This window comes from Peromyscus leucopus, chromosome 9, assembly GCF_004664715.2.
Source record: "Peromyscus leucopus breed LL Stock chromosome 9, UCI_PerLeu_2.1, whole genome shotgun sequence".
Lineage (NCBI taxonomy): Eukaryota > Metazoa > Chordata > Mammalia > Rodentia > Cricetidae > Peromyscus > Peromyscus leucopus.
The window spans coordinates 43,515,853-43,536,739 of NC_051070.1; the positions used below are offsets into that span (position 1 = coordinate 43,515,853).

At 46.2% G+C, this 20,887-nt stretch overlaps 1 pseudogene; it reads left to right on the forward strand.

Annotated features, from left to right (window-relative positions):
- The first annotated feature begins 4,712 nt into the window (after positions 1 to 4,712).
- On the forward strand, positions 4,713 to 11,661 carry LOC114699800 (annotated as a pseudogene).
- Positions 11,662 to 20,887: the final 9,226 nt, after the last annotated feature.

Sequence of the window (20,887 nt, forward strand, 5' to 3'; positions counted from 1 at the left end):
TCGTGCCCCACGTTGGGCGCCAGATATTGGAGAAATTATTTTGGCCACTCCACGTAGTTAAAAGGATATTTATTTAATGGCGAAACTCACAAATTAAGTAATGGGTAGGTCGCAGGGTCTGGGGAAGGTGTAATGCAGTCCAGCGGTGTTCTCCGGAGCTCTACACAGTCAATCTGCACTCGTCAGCGTCCCGGCACCGAGAGAGCGACCAGAGCGAGCGCTGGCCCATCCAGCTCTCAGGTCCCCGGCGCTTCCCCTCGCCCCGCCTCGTAGGCGTGACAGTTGCCAGAGTCTCAATGGGGGTTGGAACTTCCAGATCCAAGCTGGAATGGCTACCCACTACAGTGTGTAGACTGGGAGGAGAGGAGGGAGGGGAAACTGTGGTCGGCATATAAAATATATTTTAAAAATGTTATTTAAATAAGATAAAAATTCCAAGAGATAAATAATAAATGTACAGTTTTCTGTTTCCAGAAACATGGGTGCTATTTGTATAAACAACGGCCAAAATTGGACACTGAGTCAACGATATCAGAATGCTGAGAAAAAGACAATGAATGCTATGAGTCCGCCAGAGACAAAAGGAGAGTAATTATACAGCTTCAAGAAGGGGCATTTGAAGGAATGTACATCACGGAGAGGGAATAAAGTGTGAGGGGGTGAAGGAGAGCTGGGCACTCTAGACGGGCGAGACAGCACATCAAAGATGGATGGGAGCAGAAAGGCTAAGGAGGAATAAGTTAAGTGTGGGTTGGGGTGAGACTGTGAACGACTTTGGATTTAGCTCCACAGGCAGTGGGGAGCTACCAACGGCTTTTTAGTAAGAGAATCAAGTGCTCCCCTGACAGCCCAAAATACCTGGGGTACTTCTAAAGGAGAGCTGAATCACTTCCTTATTTAAATCACTGTATTTGGGGAATATTTCAGTTAGCCTTACCTTATCGCAGAAATGCCCTCATTTTACAAAGGAACCTGGAGCTTAGAGAAGACAGCAACCTAGCCAGCATCATGTTGTACCATTCTGTGGCAGAACCAGGATCAGACGAGAAAATCACGCCTGAGCATTTCCACTGCCCCAAAAGATGTGATGATGATATTGATGATGGGGGAGGGGGGGGCTTCGAGGGCAACGATGGAGGTTATTTGAGGCAGGGTGCCTTTGGGGATATTATTTCGTACCTCCCCCTCCTCTGTACATTTTCTATTTTTAATGGAACATGGAACAGATTATCCACATAATCACTTTAATCAATTATCTGTAGTTGATAAACTTCCCTGCAACTTAATTAGCCAGGTTGTTTCCCAGAGTAGCAGTACCACAGCATCATCTGAAAGTCATCTCGGAGAGATGGACCAATTCATTAACAATCACTAATTTCTTCAGGGTTGAAGGATGTGCAGTGTTCATTCGGCGAACGAGGAAGCCACGCATAATGGCTTTCACAGTCCTGGCTTGTCACGCTCTGTGTCCACAGGACTCACGTTGCCAAAGCCCGAGTTTAATTAACATGCTTATTCTGTGCTGCTGCCTCCATTCTAACAAATTAAATGTTTAAACAGCCAGTGCAAACATTTAGATCTGAGTCAAAATTGTTTGCACTCTGCCAGTTTAGGCATTTAATTTATTATAATCCTTCCCATAATACATGCCTTGAAAGTCATTTTTTTTTTTTTGCACAGAAAAATGCTGTTAGTATTTCAACTGATGATATTGAGTCTGATATCATCAGAATGTGATGTGAGAACTAATTTGGACTGCAGACGAGGGTGATAAATGAGATAATAAATGGATCTTCATCTGTCCTGACTTTCCTCAATTGACCAGGTGATAGCAAAGACAGGTGCCACCCCAGGGCCTGCCTTCTGCCCCATGAGTCTCTGCTACAGCTGAGGCTGGCTCCAGCCTGAAGAAACAGGAATCTTGCAAGGCTCAGAGCTATTTCATCTTAAGAGTCCTCGTGGATCCTGACCTCTTTCTCCCTGCAGATATTTTTTCAGAATATAGAAATGTGCTAGCTTTCCACAATTTCCCCTTTCCTGGGGTTAAAGAAAGTAAAAACGCACTGGTAAGAAAAACTGTAACAAAAGCTCCATTGAAACAATGCTGAGCAGAGTGAGCGAGGCTTCAGGCTTGTAGCCAAAGACAATGAGGCAGACAGTCCAGAAGAATGACCTTCTGTGGTCCCAGGTGACCACAAGGTGGCAGTGAAGGTCTACTGAGCCTACCCACCCCCACCCTCCCACCCCAACTTCGACCTCCAGGATATCACCACCCTGGCTGGATACCCTACCTTGTCCCCACCATCTCACTGGAAAGCACACAGACATTGTCTGATCCAAAGAGGTGTGTGTGTGTGTGTGTGTGTGTGTGTGTGTGTGTGTGTGTGTGTGTGTGTGTGTGTGTCCCACAGTCCACAAGTGACGGTCAGGGGACAACTTTGTAGGGTCAGTTCTCTCTTTCCCCCTAAGTGTGTTGTGGGGATGGAGAGGAGATTGAGAGGTTTGTATGGCAAGCATCTTCACCTACTGAGCCAGGTCGACAGCCCACTTTTACATTTTAATAAAAATACCTTTCTGTTGTGTTGCAAATGGCTGGAAAATGGCTGGAACTGCCCCAAAAGCTCTTGCTTGAAGAAAATGTGTTGAGACAAAGAGAAAATTATTAAAGACGATGGCTATGCGAACTCATTCGATCTCAGCTTCCTTGGTGATAAAAAAGCAGGGCTGTTACCCCTGACATTTCTGGCAGGGATCTTTCCAGGTGGAGAAGAATGGGTCCACATCATCCAGCCAAGGAGAGGATGAGAGTCCACAATCAGCGATTGTTCTGTTGCTGTGTGCTAATCAAGGTCACTCAAAACTGAAACCCCAGCTCTCTCAGCTTCCCTTTCCTGCTTGGAAACCATTCAAGATCTTCCCCAAAGTGTTCCAGGTTGTTTATACCTGAAGATTGTGCTTTGCAGAGTTCAGCCCAGTCAGATTCCACAGTGAGGCTCTATCTACCCAAAGACTGGCTGGTGGGCAAGAGGAGGAAATAGCTGAATTCTGCCAGTTTGTTATTTCTCAATGCAATCAACTGTGATCAATGCAGCTTTTTGTTTTGTTTTGTTTTTGTTTTGTTTTGTTTTGTTTTGTTTTTTTTTTTCCAGGTAGTGTGGGTAATTTAGACCCAGGAGAGGATGTTCTGTGAGAGCCTGGTCTAGGTGGGAGCTAGGCATTCAGAAGAGCCCTGCTAAGTAAGAATGGATGTGCACCTACACCACCCAGTTGCTGCTTAAAATTGGGAGAGTGAACTGAGAAATAAAATATAAAAGCCTTTCCCACTGAATATCTGTGCTGAGGCATTTTTAATGTTTTTTAATGCTGGGGGGTTGTGATTAGATAGTGTTTATTTGCTGTTTCAAATCACATTTTAGAAAGTTAATCATAAGTAGCATTATGATTGAGAATTCACTATGAGCCAGACAATAGGTTGGCTACATGCTTGATATCAATCAACTCTTATTACATACAACCTTAGTAAAGAAAAAACTGGCCATTTCCTCGGGTTTATAGGTGCCCAAACTGAGGTCTAGAAAGAAAGCTGGCAAGCCAGACTAACTTAACTGTTAAGCACTTCACTCAAGTGAGAGAAGAAAATGCCTGATTGAAGAAGATGCCCGAGGTCACACCTAAGCATACCAGACTCACAGTCACAGCCCCTCAAGGCAGTGTGGTCCTACTCCAATTCTACTCTTAATTTTTTAACGGCTATTGAAGATGAGCCTCTTCTTCTTCACTAGACCTAAGGAATTTAACTCATTTAATATTAATAAAACAAAGCCAATTCATTAAAATTTGCAGTGGGCTCCTCATGGTGGAGAGGACACGAGGGGTCAGGTCAATTAGGGTAGTTCTCAGCTTCCATGCGGTTAGCTTGAGGTGGCTGCTGGTCCCAGGCTCTGCTTCAAGTTCATCAAGGAGATTCCACACTTTGGGAGCTAAAGAATCCACCCATTAGCCTCAGCCACCATTTCAGAGCCTTCCCTCTTGTCTTAATTCTCAGGACACACAGAGAATGGCCAACTTTTTCTTCTGATGCGCTGTCAGAGAAATGTGTAATTCTGGGGCTGAACTTGAAGACTCCCACTCCCCTCCCTCACCCCTCTCTTTCTGAATATGACTTCAATAAGCCATCTAAGCAAAAGAGGGAACATAACTAAAACTGATGAACTCGAGAAATAACAAAATATTAGCCACCATGGCTCCTCTGGTGAACCCTCACTAGAGTACCTCAAAGGGGTTGATCCATGTCAGCTCATTCTACAGTTCAGAGGACAGGTAGAGACAAGGGGGGCTGGTGAGTGACTCACCAAAGCCGTGCAGCCACATAGTGTAGGGCTGTGATGTGGATCTACTGTGCTGGGTTTACTTATCAAATCTCTGCTCTGCCTCCCTAACTTAAACTGATAGGAGAAATTCAGGGCATGAACCTTGTTATCTTTTTCATTTTTTTAGTCAATAATTAATTTAGTTTTCAGTGCTGTTGTTTGACAGAGGATCTCACTACATGGCCCTAGCTGGCTTAGAATCTCATTCATCCTAGGCTGGCCTCACACTTGTAGCCATCCTCCTGCCTCTCCTCAGTACTAGAATTACAAGCATGCACCACTACCACCTTATATCTTAAATGAAGTTTAGAACTTGAACATCCCCCCCACCCAAGGTCCACCATGGTCACCATGTTGGCACTATTGAGAGGTGGTGAAACGTTTAGGAGACAATCTACACGGTAGGCCTTTGGTCATTGGAGCAAGCTCTTGAAGGAGACTGTGATGCCTCTATCCCTTTGTCTTCCTGACCATGAGTGGAGCAGCTCCTGCTGTGATATGCTGTATGGTCCCAAAGCAGTAGTGCCAATTGAACTGAAACTTCAGAGCTGTGAGTCAAAATAAACTTTAGAAAAACTCTAGAAGTTAATTTTCTTAAGCATTTTATTATGGTGCTGACAGCTGACAAACACACTTGGAGTAGTGCCATTCTGAATGTGTTAGTCTACTTTTCTATTGCTGTAATGAAACACCAGGACCAAGGCAACTTACAGAAGGAAGAGTTTATCTGGGGCTTACAGTTCCAGAGGGACAAGAGTCCATCACCATCATGGTAGATGAATGGTGGCAACAGGCAGACAGGCATGGCACTGGGGTGGCAGCTGTTGAGAGCTCACATCTTGATCCACAAGCAGGAGGCAGAGAGCACACTAGGAATGTCAGGAATCTCTTGAAACTTCAAGTCCACTACCAGAGACACATCTCCTCCAGCAAGGCCACACCTCCCGATCCTTCCCAAACAGTTTCACCAACTAGGGACCAAGTATTCAAACATATGAGCCTAGAGGGGTCATTCTCATTCAAACCACCATACTAGACAAACTACTAAAATAAGAGTTACCATTGAGTCACGTGAGCCTGGCAACTCTGTGTGTGTGTGTGTGTGTGTGTGTGTACGTACACAGGGTATTCATGCCTGTACATTTGTGGGAGGTTGGAGAGGCATATATGCATTGGTACATGCGTGCAACCTTGTGTGGAGACTAGAAGTTGATATCCAGTGTCTTTATCGATAGCTATCCACATTATAAATTGAAGCAGGGTCTCTCACTTGAATCCACAACTTAATGTTTCAGTTAGTCTAGCTAGCTAGCCAGCTTTCTCTGAGGATCCCCTGTCTCTGCCTCCTGTGTTCTGGGATATTACAAGTAGACCACCTAATCTACCCATCATTTCCATGAGTGCTGGAGAGCCAAAAAGAGGGGACAGGAAGATAGTAGTAAGTTGTGAAGCAGCAGATGAGCTGACAGCCATGACTGCCCTGTTCATTTTGCTGGAATTCTGCACCCACTAGGAACTTCTCGCACTTTTACATTCTGCATTCTGCATCTGACCTCTGTTTTATCTTCAGTATGTTAGTGTTACACATTTATATTTTGCCAGTTATCTCTTCTATTAACCCGGGCACTCTGCAAAATGACTTGTCATTAATAACGCAAACTGGTTTTTTCAGTTTAGACAGCAAGGAAAGATAGGGAGTTGAAGGGACCACATTATCTAATGCATTTTCAAAGAGATTTGTTTGGAGAGAGTGTTTCTTAGAAATACCTAAGCAGAGAATATCAAATCTTTGGCAACATATATACTAGAAATATTCTTAGAGGACTTTCAGGGATTAGCGTCGACCTGCGTGCATTGCCTCAAAATTTCTGACAAAATTTTAACAGCCACCATTTATAACCATACTCATAAATGCCAATGCCCAAATCACAAATGCCAACCTGGTAGGCGTGTCTGAGGGTATGTCTGTCAGCAAATATTCTTCCCTTTATTGCTTAGTCTGTGTGCTTGCTTTTTTTTAAAAGATAAGCACAGAATTTTAGAACTAGGAGGAACCTGAAAGATTATGTCCACCCTACTCTTGTGTTTGCAGAAGGAAGAAATTGGGCTCAAGTCCAGGAGTGTTCCCAAGGTCGTACACTACCACACAAGCTGGACTCAGCCACATGACCCTTAGCCCCTGAGTTTCTCTGGGTGTGCTGTCACTCTCCACAGAATGGGAGAGGGAGGTGCAGAGGATCCTGTTATTAATCAGATCTGGCTGAACCTAGAGATGAATGCTCCATAGGAACAATCAGGGGCCCAGAAATGGCAAACACCCCCCAAAAGGAGGACAGCAAGGGGGCCCTGAACTGGTCATTAACACCCTAGGAACAGAAATTCACAGAGATCATTATCTGTTTGGGGTTTGTTGTCATTGGTGGTGGTGGCGGTGGTGGTGGTGGTGGTGGTGGTGGTGGTTGGGTGGGTTTTGTCTGCTTTTTTCAAACTACATTTTTAATTTATTAATACAAAGATCCAAGGACATCTTGGGGGGGCTATTGACTCTCTCTTTCCACCCTGTGAAGGGAATCAAATCAAGTCATCTGGCTTATAGGAAAGCCATCTTGCCAACCCTGTCTTTTTATTTTACTTATTTTTCTTTTTTGAAAGAGGGTCTCAAGTAACGTATATTAGCCTTGTTAATCCCACTGGCAAGAATAAGACAAAGTTGAAGCAAGCTTTATTGAATACTGACCAGGTCCATACCCAGGATTCCCAGAAAACAGCCATGGATTACATTAGTCCAGTGCTTACAAAGGCATAACCCACAAGGCTATACACTTCCCACCTCCATCCAATTAGGGGCAAGCACACATCCTGACGTACTTCCTGCCTACATACCTCCTGCTACGTGTGATCAAGCACATCCTGTGCAGTTGGGGCCACCAACCTTGTTTACAAAGGTGAAAACATGCGGCTTGTTGTCTTACAGGAACAGCCCCCAGCATTCCAGGAAATTCTCTCTCCTTGGACAAGTGGGGCTCACAGGTGAGAGGCATTTTTGTTTACATAGATCTCTTAAGCACAGTCATTTAAACTTAAAACATAACATTAGCCCTGATACCCGCTAGTCCCCTGTATTTCAGAGGATCAACTTGAACTCCTGATTCTACTGCTTCCATGTCTCAAGTGCTGGGGTTGCAGGTATGGGCTACCATGCCTAGTGTATAAGTTACTTTTCCATTCCTGTGATGGAACATCATGACCAAGGCAATTTAGAGAAAGAAGAGTTTCTTTGCAGCTCATGGTGACAGCGGGATAAGAATCTGTCATCATCATAGTAAGAAAGCAAAGCAGCAGGCAGGCAGGGTGACTGGAATAGCAAGCGGAGAGCTCACATCTTAAACCACAAGTAGGTAGCAGAGAGTGCATCACCATGGCCTGAGACTTGAACTCTGCTTTTTTGTTTGGGTTTGGCTTTGGTTTTGTTTGGGGTTATTGTTTTTGGGGTTTTTTGTTTGTTTGTTTGTGTTTTGTTTTTTGTAAATTGTTTGGTTGGTTGTTGTTGTTTTGTTTTGTTTTTTGAGACAAGGTTTCTCTATGCAGCCCTAGCTGTCTTGGAATAATGTAGACCAGGCTGGCCCTGGAACTCAGAGATCCACCTACCTCTGCCTCTAGCATGCTGGTATTAACAGCATGTGCTACCATGACCAGCCCTAGACTTTGAACTCTAAAGTCCACTGCTAAGTGGCATGCTTCCTCCTACAAGGCCACACCTCCTAAGCCTCCCCACATAACCAGTATTTAAATGCCTGAGACTCTGGGAGACATCTCATTCTCCACCAAGTCAAACCACCACATCTAGCCTTCTGTGCTGCTGAGACTGAACAGAGGGCCTTGTGCAGCCCTGTTTATTTTATTATTTGAGACAGAGTCTCGCCGTGTAACAAGGCTGGCCTTGAATCTTCCCTCTCCCTCCCAAGTGCCAGATCACCACACCCAGTTTATGCAGTACCAGAGGTTGGACACAAGGCTTTTTGCATGCTAGACAAGAACTCTACCAACGGAGCTACATCCCCAGCCCAAGGAATAGCCTTTTATAGAGACACCACCAAGCCCCTGACTACGAAGGCTGCAGGAAAGAACGGGATGTGGAGTCATCCGAGCCTTGAGTATGAGCCCCCAGATGGATGCCTTTGCCTTCAACGGTCACCTTCTTTCACGTCTTTAAAACCTCAGTGCTCCCTCTGCACATTCAGACATCCTTGTTTGCTAGGCAACATTGCGAATTAGTGCATGTTAACACCACGGCTTCCATTCATAAATATTTTTAATGCCATCAGTAACTGACCAACCAACAACACTCCGCACCTTTTCCGAGGGCACGGATAACAAACTCCGTTCAACGGGGCCAGAGCCTGGATTCCTGCAGCCAGAAGTGGCTGCAAATGATGCAGTGGCAGCAAAGACTATCCAGTTCCATTTGTTTTTATGCCACTAACCAGCTGCTTTGTGTATGTCTGTTCAAGCTCAGGCCAACCAACCCATCTACGCCAAGGGAAACACTACTGCTGTTGTAACAGAGGCCTAGGACTGGCGGAGGGGAGGCAGCAAGTTGCCTTTGTCCCTGTCTGTATAAAGAGTGGGCCAGCAAAGCAGTCTTCCCTGGGCAAGCTGGACAAAGCCTGCCAAGGGTTGGAAGACAGACAAAAGACAGTTGTCCTTCCAGACAGCATGCACTCTCCAGGAACTGCTAAAAGCTCAGCTTACCAAGGAGGACCCAGAGACAGCTAAGGTCGTTTGGGGACACGTCTGCTAAGAGCACAACCATGTAAAAGACTGGCTGAATGGGAACAGAGACCTTAGCTGCAGAGCAGGTCTCGGGAAGGGAGAGAATCCTACCGGTAAGGGGCCAACAGTGGAGCTAGAGAGGTGGCTCAGTGGGCAGGGCGTTTGCCATTAAAACTTGAAGACCTGAGTTCAAATCCCATGAACCGACATCAAGCCAGGCGTGGTCGCATGTTTCTGTAATCCCGGTGCTTCTGCCATGACACGAGAGGAGGAGAGTCCCCAGAATGTCACTAGCCCACTAGCAGGGCCGGTATACACAGCAGCAAACAACCAACATGTCTCAAGCAAGATGAAAGACAAGGATCGACACCCGAGATTTCTCTGACCCCCATATACTTAGACACACACACACAGAAAGAGAGACAGAGACAGCCCAGAGAGAGAGACAGAAAGAGCAGAGAGAGAGAGAGAGAAGAGAGAGCTCAGAGAGAGAGAGAGAGAGAGAGACAGAGAGACAGAGAGACAGAGACAGAGACAGCCCAGAGAGAGAGAAGAGAGAGCACTCAGAGAGAGAGAGAGAGAGAGAGAGAGAGTCCAAAAGGTGCTTAAGACCCAGATAAAAGGTTCAGCATCAAGAGCAGACTTCAGACGGTTGCTCTGGAAGGATCATTTCCCTAAGAGTGGAAGATGTGGGGTCCAGTTATTAACCAAGTCAGCCTGTGTAGCTGTCTGCCTTCTTGGACCGGGTTACCACCCCGGGCCACGTTCTTTTCACACAGTTGCATAACGTTTTGGTTATCCTTATCTCTGACACCATAAGTTCCCCCAGTTCCAAGTGGAAAGAAATATGTAAACAGCAAGTAAACAGAAAAAAAAAAAGTTACCTTAAAATATTAATCAATTGTACCTTCCTTTCTGCAGCTCATTTTTTGGATCAATCAGAGGCATTCATGTGGCCTAGGGGAAAATTAAGAAAGCTGCAGTGGGAATGCAAAGAAAGACATATTTTCTTACTTTCAGAACTAACTTTCAGAGCTCAAAGCAAAGCTCTGTGGGAATTTGAGCAAAGTTTTTGTTATAATAATGGATTGGAAGGAAAGCGGGGCAGCCCTGGGTGAGGGTTAGCTTCAGGATTCAGGAAGGGGTAGGATAGGGTTGAGAGGAAGATACCAGTTTTGGAGGTTGACTCAGCCCATGGAAAGGAGACATCGTTGTGAGCAGAAACTGGAACCAAAACTCTTCTGGAGGCTTAGACATGCTTGATACCATCCTTACTCATACCTGCATCCACGCCGTGAGCCCCTGTCTCTCCTGCCAGGCCCTCGGAACCTGACCACCCCTCACCACCTATGTATGGCACCGCAGCTCTGGTTCTGGCCAGCAGCGTTCCCTCACCCGCCGGAGTCCCCAGTGGGTCTCTGCATGTCTACTCATGACCCCAGTGGGTCTCTGCATGTCTACCCATGACCCCAGTGGGTCTCTGCATGTCTACCCATGACCCCAGTGGGTCTCTGCATGTCTACTCATGACCCCTTCCTTCAATCTCTCTTCCTGACACCGCAGTTGGAGCAATGTTCAGCACAAAGGGGATCATGTCCCTCCTCTGCTGAGGTCACCAACGACCCTCCAGCTCAGGATGTCACAGCAAGCCCTTCTGGATGGCCTCCTAGGATCTGCCATGGTGTCTCTCTTAGTCTTCCAGTGACCTCATTTCCTTCTTGATACTCCCTGGACATGGCAGACACACTCCCACTGAGGGCCTCGGCAGGGGCTCCCTCTTCCATGGTTGCTCAGCAGACATCCTCCCAGCTGCCCATTCTTCTTCACTCTCTGTTCAAGCTTACCTTAACTTTAAAAAGATTTCTTTCAGCCAGCGCCGAGCGATAGGCATCTCTCGAGACAACTGGCACAAAGCGCCGCAGGACCGGGGGTAAGAGAAAGCCCTACTGCCACAAGAAGCGGAAGTACGAGCTGGGTCGGCCTGCTGCCAACACGAAGATTGGCCCTCATCGTGTACACACAGTCCGAGTCCGAGGAGGCAACAAGAAGTAAGTACCGTGCCCTAAGATTGGATGTGGGGAACTTTTCCTGGGGCTCTGAGTGTTGTACTTGGAAAACAAGGATCATTGAGGTTGTCTACAATGCATCCAATAACGAGCTGGTCCGCACCAAGACCCTGGTGAAGAACTGCATCGTGCTTATTGACAGCACACCATACCGACCGTGGTATGAGTCTCACTAGGCGCTGCCCCTGAGCCGCAAGAGGGGGGCCAAGCTGACTCCTGACGAGGAAGAAATATTAAACAAAAAATGATCAAAAAAATTCCAAAAGAAATATGATGAAAGGAAAAAGAACGCTAAAATCAGCAGTCTTCTGGAGGAGCAGTTCCAGCAGGGCAAGCTTCTTGCCTGTATCGCCTCAAGACCAGGCCAGTGTGGCAGAGCAGATGACTATGCGCTAGAAGGCGAGGAGCTGGAGTTGTATCTGAGGAAGATCACAGCCCAGAAAAGTGAATAAAGCATCATTCATAGCTCATGTAATAAAGGTGTTTATTGTTCTATATTCATAAAAAAAAGATTTCTTTCATTTTAATTGTGTGGGTGTGCATGCATGTGTACATGAGTACAGATGGCCTAAAGAGGACGTCAGACACCCTGGAGCTGGAGTTCCAGGCAGTTGTGAGCTGCCCAACGTGGATACCGGGAATTGAGCTCAGATCCTCAACAAAAGCAGCAAGTGCTCTAGCCACTGAGCCAACTTGCCAACCCCCAAGCTCACCCTCTTATCATACTGTCAACTGCCCCCTACACATTCCCGACTGGGCTTCACTAATCTCTTGCTTAGGACTCTGCACCATTTAAGAGCAGGTTGTGCTTATTATGTGCACTGTCTCTCCCACTAGAGTGAAAGCTCCATGAAGACAAGCATTTACTTTTATTACTGGTATAGCCTAAGTCACAAGAATGCCTGTACTCAATAACTACTTATGGAATAAGTGAGTAAGTGAATGAAGACCATCCCATCACTGGAACAATGTCTCTAGGATCTAGACTGAACGGCCCAGCACTCATTGTGGGCAAGCTGTCAGTATCTGCCCATCAGGAGACCTACCTGGGACCAAAGATATTTGTGAACCTCATCCAAACTTGCAATGTGATGAATATGCCCCCTTTAGCTATTCTGGAGGGGTTTGGTATGAAGGGAACAGGCTTTGCTTAGTGGTAAAGTCCACTCAGAACTAAAGGTCTATAAATGACATTTTTATCTATTTGATGTAGCAATATTTTATTGAAGGTGGAAACTAACTGCACCTGGTCAGACATTGAGGAGAAATTTTTTAACTAGACTCATACTAGAATAAAGAACTTTTATAGGGATTAAGAAAAACACACAAAAACAATAGAAGATGCACAAAAGGTTTATACACATCCCAAAAGATAATATCCAGATGGGCAATATACATAGCAAGTGTGTTCAACACTCATGAGGGAAATGTTGGCTAGAGCTGAAATGCATTACCGGAATGTCCAAAAGAGCATGCGAGGAATTGCCAAGAGTTGCAAGAAAGCATCTGGAACAAGCATGCTGCTGGTGGGGGAGGAACTATGGAAACAGATTTAGAAATCATTCACGGTATCCACAGCTGCATCAGGCCACCCAGCAATCCCACTTCCAAGACCACACCCAGCAGAAAGACATCTCTGCGCTCACCAACAGACACAAACAGCTGCCTTATCTATAGAGTAAAACTGGACACCGCCTCGGTGCTCAGCAGAGGCAGGTGAGCAAATGATGCTTCACCTTGGGGATGGGAAACAAATCATTGCGTACAACATTTGTCTAAAATGCGCAAAATTCCTACTCAGTATAATTGCAAGGGAAAATGTGATCTACGGAGGTGGAAAGCAGGCTGGGAGCTGCCCTAGTCAGGAAGGTGACTGGAAGGGGGACCCAGGGGCTCAAGTGCTGATACTACAGCTTCTTGACTGGAATACTGGTTATTCGAGTGAGAGGATGCCATGGAAATCTACTCAGGTTGGTAGTCACACCATGGGTACTGTGTTGTGAGTACACTAAACTTCAGTACAAAGGTTATAACAGAGACATTTGATGCACCGCCTTCATAGGGGACTTGGTTCTAATGAGGGTCACAAACCCTGAGTCACTTCCCACACTGGACAGGAGAACCAAGTCATTAGGAAATGGAGGCAGGTGTGATATACTACCAAGGCCAGGTGGAGGAGGGGTTTGCTCTGACTTAGGGGTGGGGAGAGATACAGTTCACAAGGTAGCTGGATTTTAAGAAGAAAAAAGTTGAGTATATGAATGAAGAATGACCAAGGCAGAGCTGTGTGTACAAAGACGGGAAACATGTGTGGGCTAAGAGAAAACCAGAGAGCCAGAGTTTGAGAGGGAAAGAAGGGAGGAAGGGAGGAAGGGAGGGAGGGAGGGAGGAGGGAGGAAAGGAGGGAGGGAGGGAGGAAGGAAGGAAGGAAGGAAGGAAGGAAGGAAGGAAGGAAGGAAGGAAGGAAGGAAGGCCACTCTCATCATCTTTCCTACCTCACTCTCCTATGGCACACTCACCCCACAGGGCACCCCAGGTTCCTCTAGCTGATGTCTGCGGATGAGAATGGGATGGCAAGCCCGGAATTGGTCATATGGCCAGATGTTTAACAAACACTTCTCTACAGATCTCTTGGGGATTTGTGAAAATGCTTTGGTAAATTAAAACTTTGCAGCGTTCTGCAACTATGTTGAATTCACTGCTTCCCAAAATGGGCTGTGAAATTTTTTCATTTCCGTTTTTAATTGAACAAATATTCAGATGCCACCCAGTTGCACAAGTGGCCTTGTTGGGAGAAAAACAGCTACCGTAACAACAAATTCAGTGTCTTCCTGAGCACACGTTTTCTCTTTACCTCTTTGCTCACATGACAGTACAATGCAAGTGTTACCAGTGTGGAGGTAGGAGTCAGGGTCTATCTCACTTTTCCCTGTGTGTGTGTGTGGTGTGTGTGTGTGTGTGTGTGTGTGTCTGTGTCTGTGTCTGTGTGTGTAAGTGTGCATGCACATGGGTGCAAGTACATATGAAGGCCATAGGCAGATGTCAGGAGTCTTCCACATCTGGCTTCCATTTTATTTTGAGACAGGGTCTCTCCCTGAATGTAGAGCTGGCTGATTCAGACAGATATTCTGGGGGGCAGCAAGCCCCGGAGATCCTCCTGTCTCTGGCTCCTCAGCATTGGGGTTACAGGTAGCTACCACCACACCATGGGTTCTGGGGATCCAACTCAGGTTCTGTACAGCAAGCACTTTTTACCCGCTGAACAATCTCAACCTTTTCTCCTGCTGAGAATTCATGGATTGGAAGACAGAACAGAACAGGCTCAGTTACAGATCACCTTAAGCATGGTGAGAAGTAGTCACCCATTTCAGTTAGATACAAATGCACGGGACATGCAGTCTCTGGGTGCCCCTATGGCAGCTCTTGTGAGGTATCTCTACTATATCCAATAATTAATTTATTTCTCCCCTCTCCCCCCCCCATGTGTGTGGGGTAGGAGGTGGGGAGGTGGTATTCATGTGGGCAAGTGTGGAAGCCAGTGATCACTTCTTCAATACTTCTCCACATTATTTTTAAGACAGGGTTTCTCACTGAACTGAGGACTCACCATTTTGGTCATATAGGCTTGCCAGTTAACACACAGAATCTATCTCACCCTCCAGTGCTGTGGTCGAGGGCATGTACCACCACGCAGCAAGCACTTACCCTCGGTCCTAGTCAGGGTTACTGTTGCTGTGATGAAACACTGTGACCAAAAGCCAACTGGGAAGGAAAGGGTTAGTTTGGCTTACACTTCTACGTCACTGTTCATCATGGAAGGAAGTCAGGACAGGAACTCAAACAGGGCAGGAAGCTGAAGGCAGGAGCTGATGCAGAGGCCATGGAGAGGAGCTCTGCTTACTGGATTGCTCATCATAGCCTGCTCAGCCTGATTTCTTACAGAACCCAGGACCACAGCTCACAATGGGCTGGGCCCTCCCACATCAATCACTAATTAAGGAAATGCCCAATAGCCATATTTGGGAGGCATTTTTCTCAATTGGGGTTCTCTCTTTTCGGATGACTCTAGTTTGTGTCGGGTTGACAGAAAATTCTCACTGAGCCATCTCCACAAATCCCTAGACCCCTCCCCCATTTATTATCATGCCTTTAGTCATTCCATTCCTCTGCCAAAAAAGCCTCTCCTTGAACAAAATCCTTTCTCCAAAAATTCTTTCATGCTAGAGCAGAGACAGAAAGTGGCTCCCCGAGGCCTGTCTGGTTCTCTTCTTTGTGAGCCCATAAGACTTTAAGCAGGGGTCATTAAAACCTGTGTGTATTTACTGCTGGAAGAGCAACCGCGTAGGAGGAGCAGGGTCTCTCTAGCCTGTTCTCCAGCACAAAGAGCTGTATTTGACAAATAGTCTAGACTTGATCAAGAGGAAGGGAGGGAGGGAAGGGGGAGGGCGAGAAAGGAGCAGTGGCTTTTGGGATAAACATAGAGGGAGTACCACCGTCCAATCTGGTACTCTGTAATTAACAAGGGCACAGAGGAGTTTTATGTGGTTTTGTTCCACCTAGGAGTCCGGGACTCTAACAGATGCCTCTGAAGGCGATTGTGCTCTCGTCTTTTTCCCTGGGTGTTTTTTTTAGAGACGGCCTTTAACAGCATGCAAATCACCCCCCTTCACTCTTCCCGTCTCAGACTTGACACTAATGTAAACAATTGTCGACGTTTCCTATCCAGAAGATGGCTGGGTTGCTGTTTTGATCTGGATGTAGCCAGTCTGTGTTTGATGGTATATCACTTAAAACAGCATAATCAAAGTGGATAAGGAAAAGCTGGACAAGATTGGCTAATACAAAAAAGAAACGTTGAAAATGCAACCTTTAATTTAAAATGCAAACATTTAAATTGACATTGCCAGGGTGAAATATTATATCGAGGGGACTGTCCATCTTGATACCCTCCAAAGCAGAGGGGAGTCACCTGAACAGGTGCCTCACGTGCCTCTGCCCAAGGGACACAGGAGTCTGTGATCCCCATCCTGCTCCCACACCAAGAGTCTTGTTCCTTGTTCAGTTTTCATGGCTCAGGCAGGATTTAAACCCAGAACCACAAGGAAACCCTTGCCAGGCTTCTGCTGAGTCTGCCATGACTAAAGGCTCAGGTCTGGGCAGGTGAGCAGGCAACAGGGTTCCGGCCAGACTTTCACCTCTGACAAGTGGGCAGGACAGACTGAGGCCCTGGGTTAGCTCTCACTCGCCTCTAAGATGCAGTGTAGACACTTAGCCCTCCTTGCTCATCTGGAAAAGGGAGTTAACAGTATTACCCTCCCTCACCCCCTGCAAAACCCGAATAGAACAAAGGCCAGAGGAGAGAAGGCTTCCATTCCTCCTTGCTTCCCAGGACCTTTCTGTGCCTTACAAACAGGGGTGCTGTTGTACATTCACACACCCTGGGATACCTTTCTGGCATCTCAGTGACAGCCCTTCCACACCAAAGTGACCCCTGCCAAAGATCTGCCCTGAGCAAGAGCAGACCAATGAATGCCCGACAATCTCAGCAGTAGACACGCATTTGGCAGGGTGTGAGGGGGCTGCTGATGGTAGCCAGGACCTTCATATTTGACCCCCTCATGTCATACCTCTACCAGACTTTCAACAGGGACATGTCCCTAAAAGCCAGTTTGGCCTGACGCTGGCTTCCTTGTTTGCAGCAGCTGTCCTTCCCAAGGCACACTGGCTTCATTGATAAGTGTTGCTAGCTCTTTATCGACATCATTTTAGAATTGGTTGCCAAGGCAACGGGATTCAGGAATGATTCTCATTACTGTACAGTCCCGACAAATGAGTGTCTGCCTTTGCACGATCTCAACCAGTATTAGCTCTCCCCTCTCCGAATCAGAACGCCAACACTTACAGTGTGCAGCACACAATTCAACATGTAATTATATATTGTCTCCTGATAATTATACATTGTCTTGGTGAACAAAACAACTGTGGGCACCCATGTCAACCCGTATTAACACCTCTTACAGTAACAACCTCCCTCCCTTCCTCCATGATGGGCCAAAAATGCACATTTGTAGAAATCATAAAGAAAGCCAAGGAGTCACATGAGGGTATTTATAAAACAAACCTACACTCTGACTCCTAAATGCTGCCTCAGTTTCCAACTTAAAGAACCCTGTGTTTCCCAGGACTGCCATCAACCAAATGATTATTGCTTTGTCTTACCTGTTTGGTTATTTATTCATTTTTATATATTTAAAGATAGAGTCTCACATAGCCAAGGCTAGTTCCAAACTTGCTATGTAGCCAAGGATCATCTTGAACTTCTGATCCTCCTTCCTCCATCTCCCAAATGCTAGGATTACAGACATGTGCCACCGTAGCCAGCTTATGGGTCCCCAGGCCTTCATACATTCTAAGCAAGCACTCTACCAACTGAGCTACATCCCCAGAACCCAGTTTGTTTCTTTTTTTAAAGGAAATATCATTAATCTCTGTAGCCAGAGCTTGACAAACTGAGGAAACTCATTCAAACCAGAACAAATCCCTACATAAAATGACGGGAAGGGGGCGAAGTGCATCGAAATAGTCTCCAGCTTCAACATGATGCATTATTTGCACCATGGATCTGCACTCTTGCCCAGGATTGGGAAATCCACACAAACCTTTAGACATGTCACCCTGTTTTCCTTCTCCTGTCCTATGAAGGAAAACCATGATGACAATAGCGTTGAAAAGGAAAATAATTTAAAATCTTTTTGAATTGAACTCACAGCTCTTTGCTTTACACACACGCACATGCACGAGAGAGAAAGAGAGAGACAGAGACAGAGAGAAACAGAGAGAGAGAGAGACAGAGGGAAAGGGAAAGGGAGGGGAGAGGAAGAGAGAGGGGGAGAGGGAGAGGGAGGGAGAGAGAGAGAGACAAAGAGAGTGGGGGAGAGCTTTGAAGGAGATTAACTGGACCACAAAAGGTCTGGGCTTGTGAGCACTGAGTTGCATTTTAAAAGAATCCGTGGCTCCAGGTCATTTTAATCAAGTTGCATGTCAGCTTGCAAATTTTCCAAATTAGCTGTAGCTAGAGGAGAGGGAGATGTTGTTCTTCCCTCCTAAAGAATAAAAACAGATTGTTGTGACATGTTCTCAGTCATGGTGACAGATTGGAGCCGCCGTTTGTGGTACAAGTCAGAAACAAAGCAACTTTTTCCCCCTGAAGTTGTAACAGTTGATTGATTTCTGGTGAGATTTGGGCATCTCCCAGTTTGTCAGCGATGTTGATGAAGTTCACAGAAATCTCCTGGGAAGCCGGAGACAGACACAGAGGCCGACTTAGAGCGAGATTGGTTTTCACAAGGAAAGGAAGCCTCTTGGTCTTAAGGTCAAGTTTCAGGGATGCTTGGTTGGGGCGTTATTCAAAGGTTGGTCCTTTGAAAAGAGAGATGGGTGGTGACAAGGGGTAGGCGGCATTTTCTCATCCCAGGCAGCCCTCTGTTCCAACACAGGAAGATACTCCTGACAATGAAGCTGGGTGAAGCTGGCCTTGCACACAAACCAGTGACTCCCCGCCTGACGTGTGTCCCAGCACCCACTGGTTCCTTCGTGGTCCCCCCCTGCTTCATGGCTGGTCCAAATGGCTGAAGCACAGAAATTTAGCTTTCACAAGCCAGAAAGAAAGGCTCGAAACCTGTCACTCATCCTGAACTCAACCAGAAGGCAACCAATTAACAACACAGCTTAAGTCTGATTTCCGGATCTATATATAGAATATCAAATTAATATTTGTACCATGTAAAGAAAGAAATAGGAACCCAGAGAATGAACAATTACGGTTTGGATTAGAGAAATCCTTCAAAAGACCAAGAAACCCCCGAATAAGAAAGCTCCTTTTTTTTTTATTCTCTATACCTCTTTTCCTTGCCAACTAATATCTATTTTCATATCAACCCCCCCACCCCTTATCCCAGTTCAGCTTTGAGGGTCACTGCTCCCCCACACAGAGCCTGGAGTCACAAGGATGAGTGAGTTCTTGGGGAAAGATCATAAAATCTGAGGATAAAGCATGAAACCCTGGGGAGTGGAAGTCTGAGGGGCCCCACAGGTGAGAAAGTGAAGGTGAAGAGTCCCCCCTAGAAAGCTCACAGGGAGAAAGAACTTGGATTGATATGAGTAGAGTATATGTATATATACTCCAGGATGATCCAGGAGAGAAAAAGACAGTCCAGACCAAAGGAGACAGCCCACAGCCCAGGCCAAAAAGATGGCACCCATCGCTGACTGTAATGAGGAGAATGTGCCCTGAAACCAGAAAATGGAGTTGAGGTGTCCATTAGGGTAGATGGGAGATGACCAGAAATCACAACACGCACCTCACCCTCTCAGGAAAGCAAAGACATAAGACATGGCCCCTGCCTAATCGGGACAGGGAATGGGACAGCTAACGAAATGGGCACGTTTCCTAGCACCCCAGACAGAACAATAAAGGTAGAAGAGAGTTTTGGTGTCATGTGGATGATGGCAATTCAAAGTAAGCTGAATGGGAGAATAAATGCATTTAAAACCCTGGCAGCATCCTCTCTCTTTCCACGCCCCCCCTCTCTCAACCCCCCTTCCCTCCCTCCTCACACTGGCCTAAAATGAGGCCACGGTCCAATCAGGCTTCCTAATATCCAATAAGATCAGCCGTGCATAGGCCGTTCCGAGGGCCTCGGGTCCTCAAGACTCAAGGCTTAATGAGTCACCTGCTCGATATTTTCCACTTCAGGCCCTTGGCTTTCTGGGACCTCAGTCCACTCAGCTGCAAAATTAACTTACGGGATCGTGTCAATCGGCAGATGCTCCAGAGCAGAGCAGCAGGTCCAGCATCTGCAGGTAAACGAACTGCCTGAAAGGAGATGAGCAGGATGTCCCCGGGAGTCTCTTCTGAAATGTGGTTATTATGTCAGCTTTTGACAGCGGGATGGTTTCAGCGAAGACTCTGGAGCATCCTGTGGAAGTACCTGAGCCTTATTAAAATGATGTCAGTGCATGCTACGTTTCACATCTCATGAACACGGACATCCCACAGAGGGAGAACCCAGTCACTCAGACAGATGACCATGGTGTCTAGGTCCTTTTGGCCTATGGGATCTCCAGACTCCACATTCTTCTCTGGGCAGTAAGCCATAGACACAGATGTGTCCAACCTCTGGCTTATGGGCTGTATGCCTCTGAGGATAACTATGAAATCAAAATTGTAAACTTATTTAAAAGATTATGAGATTTGTTGTGATTTGATTCTCTTATTTTTTTCTTTTTCTTTTCTTTTTTTCCCAATTAATTTGTACATTTTCCAAGCATTAATTTTGTAGACGATGTTGTCATGTTGACAAAGTCAAAAGGTTGGACACACCCACCAAAACATTCTGTCTCCAGACCCCATGTGTTTGGCTGAGGGCCTGCCCCATAACCTCTATTACAGGTTAGTTGCACATTCTCTCATGCTGTAACATGCATGATGTGGGTGTTAGCATGCTCATTTTCACAAACAGGGTAAGTTGAAGCTCAAGAGGTGTGGGTTATTAGCCATGACCACAAAGACAGTGAAGAACCTGAACTTAGGTTTCTGTGACTCCAAAGTGCCTGACACTAACCGTGACACGTAGAATGACTGTATCACAGTTGGGGGTAGATTGTACCTCAACACAC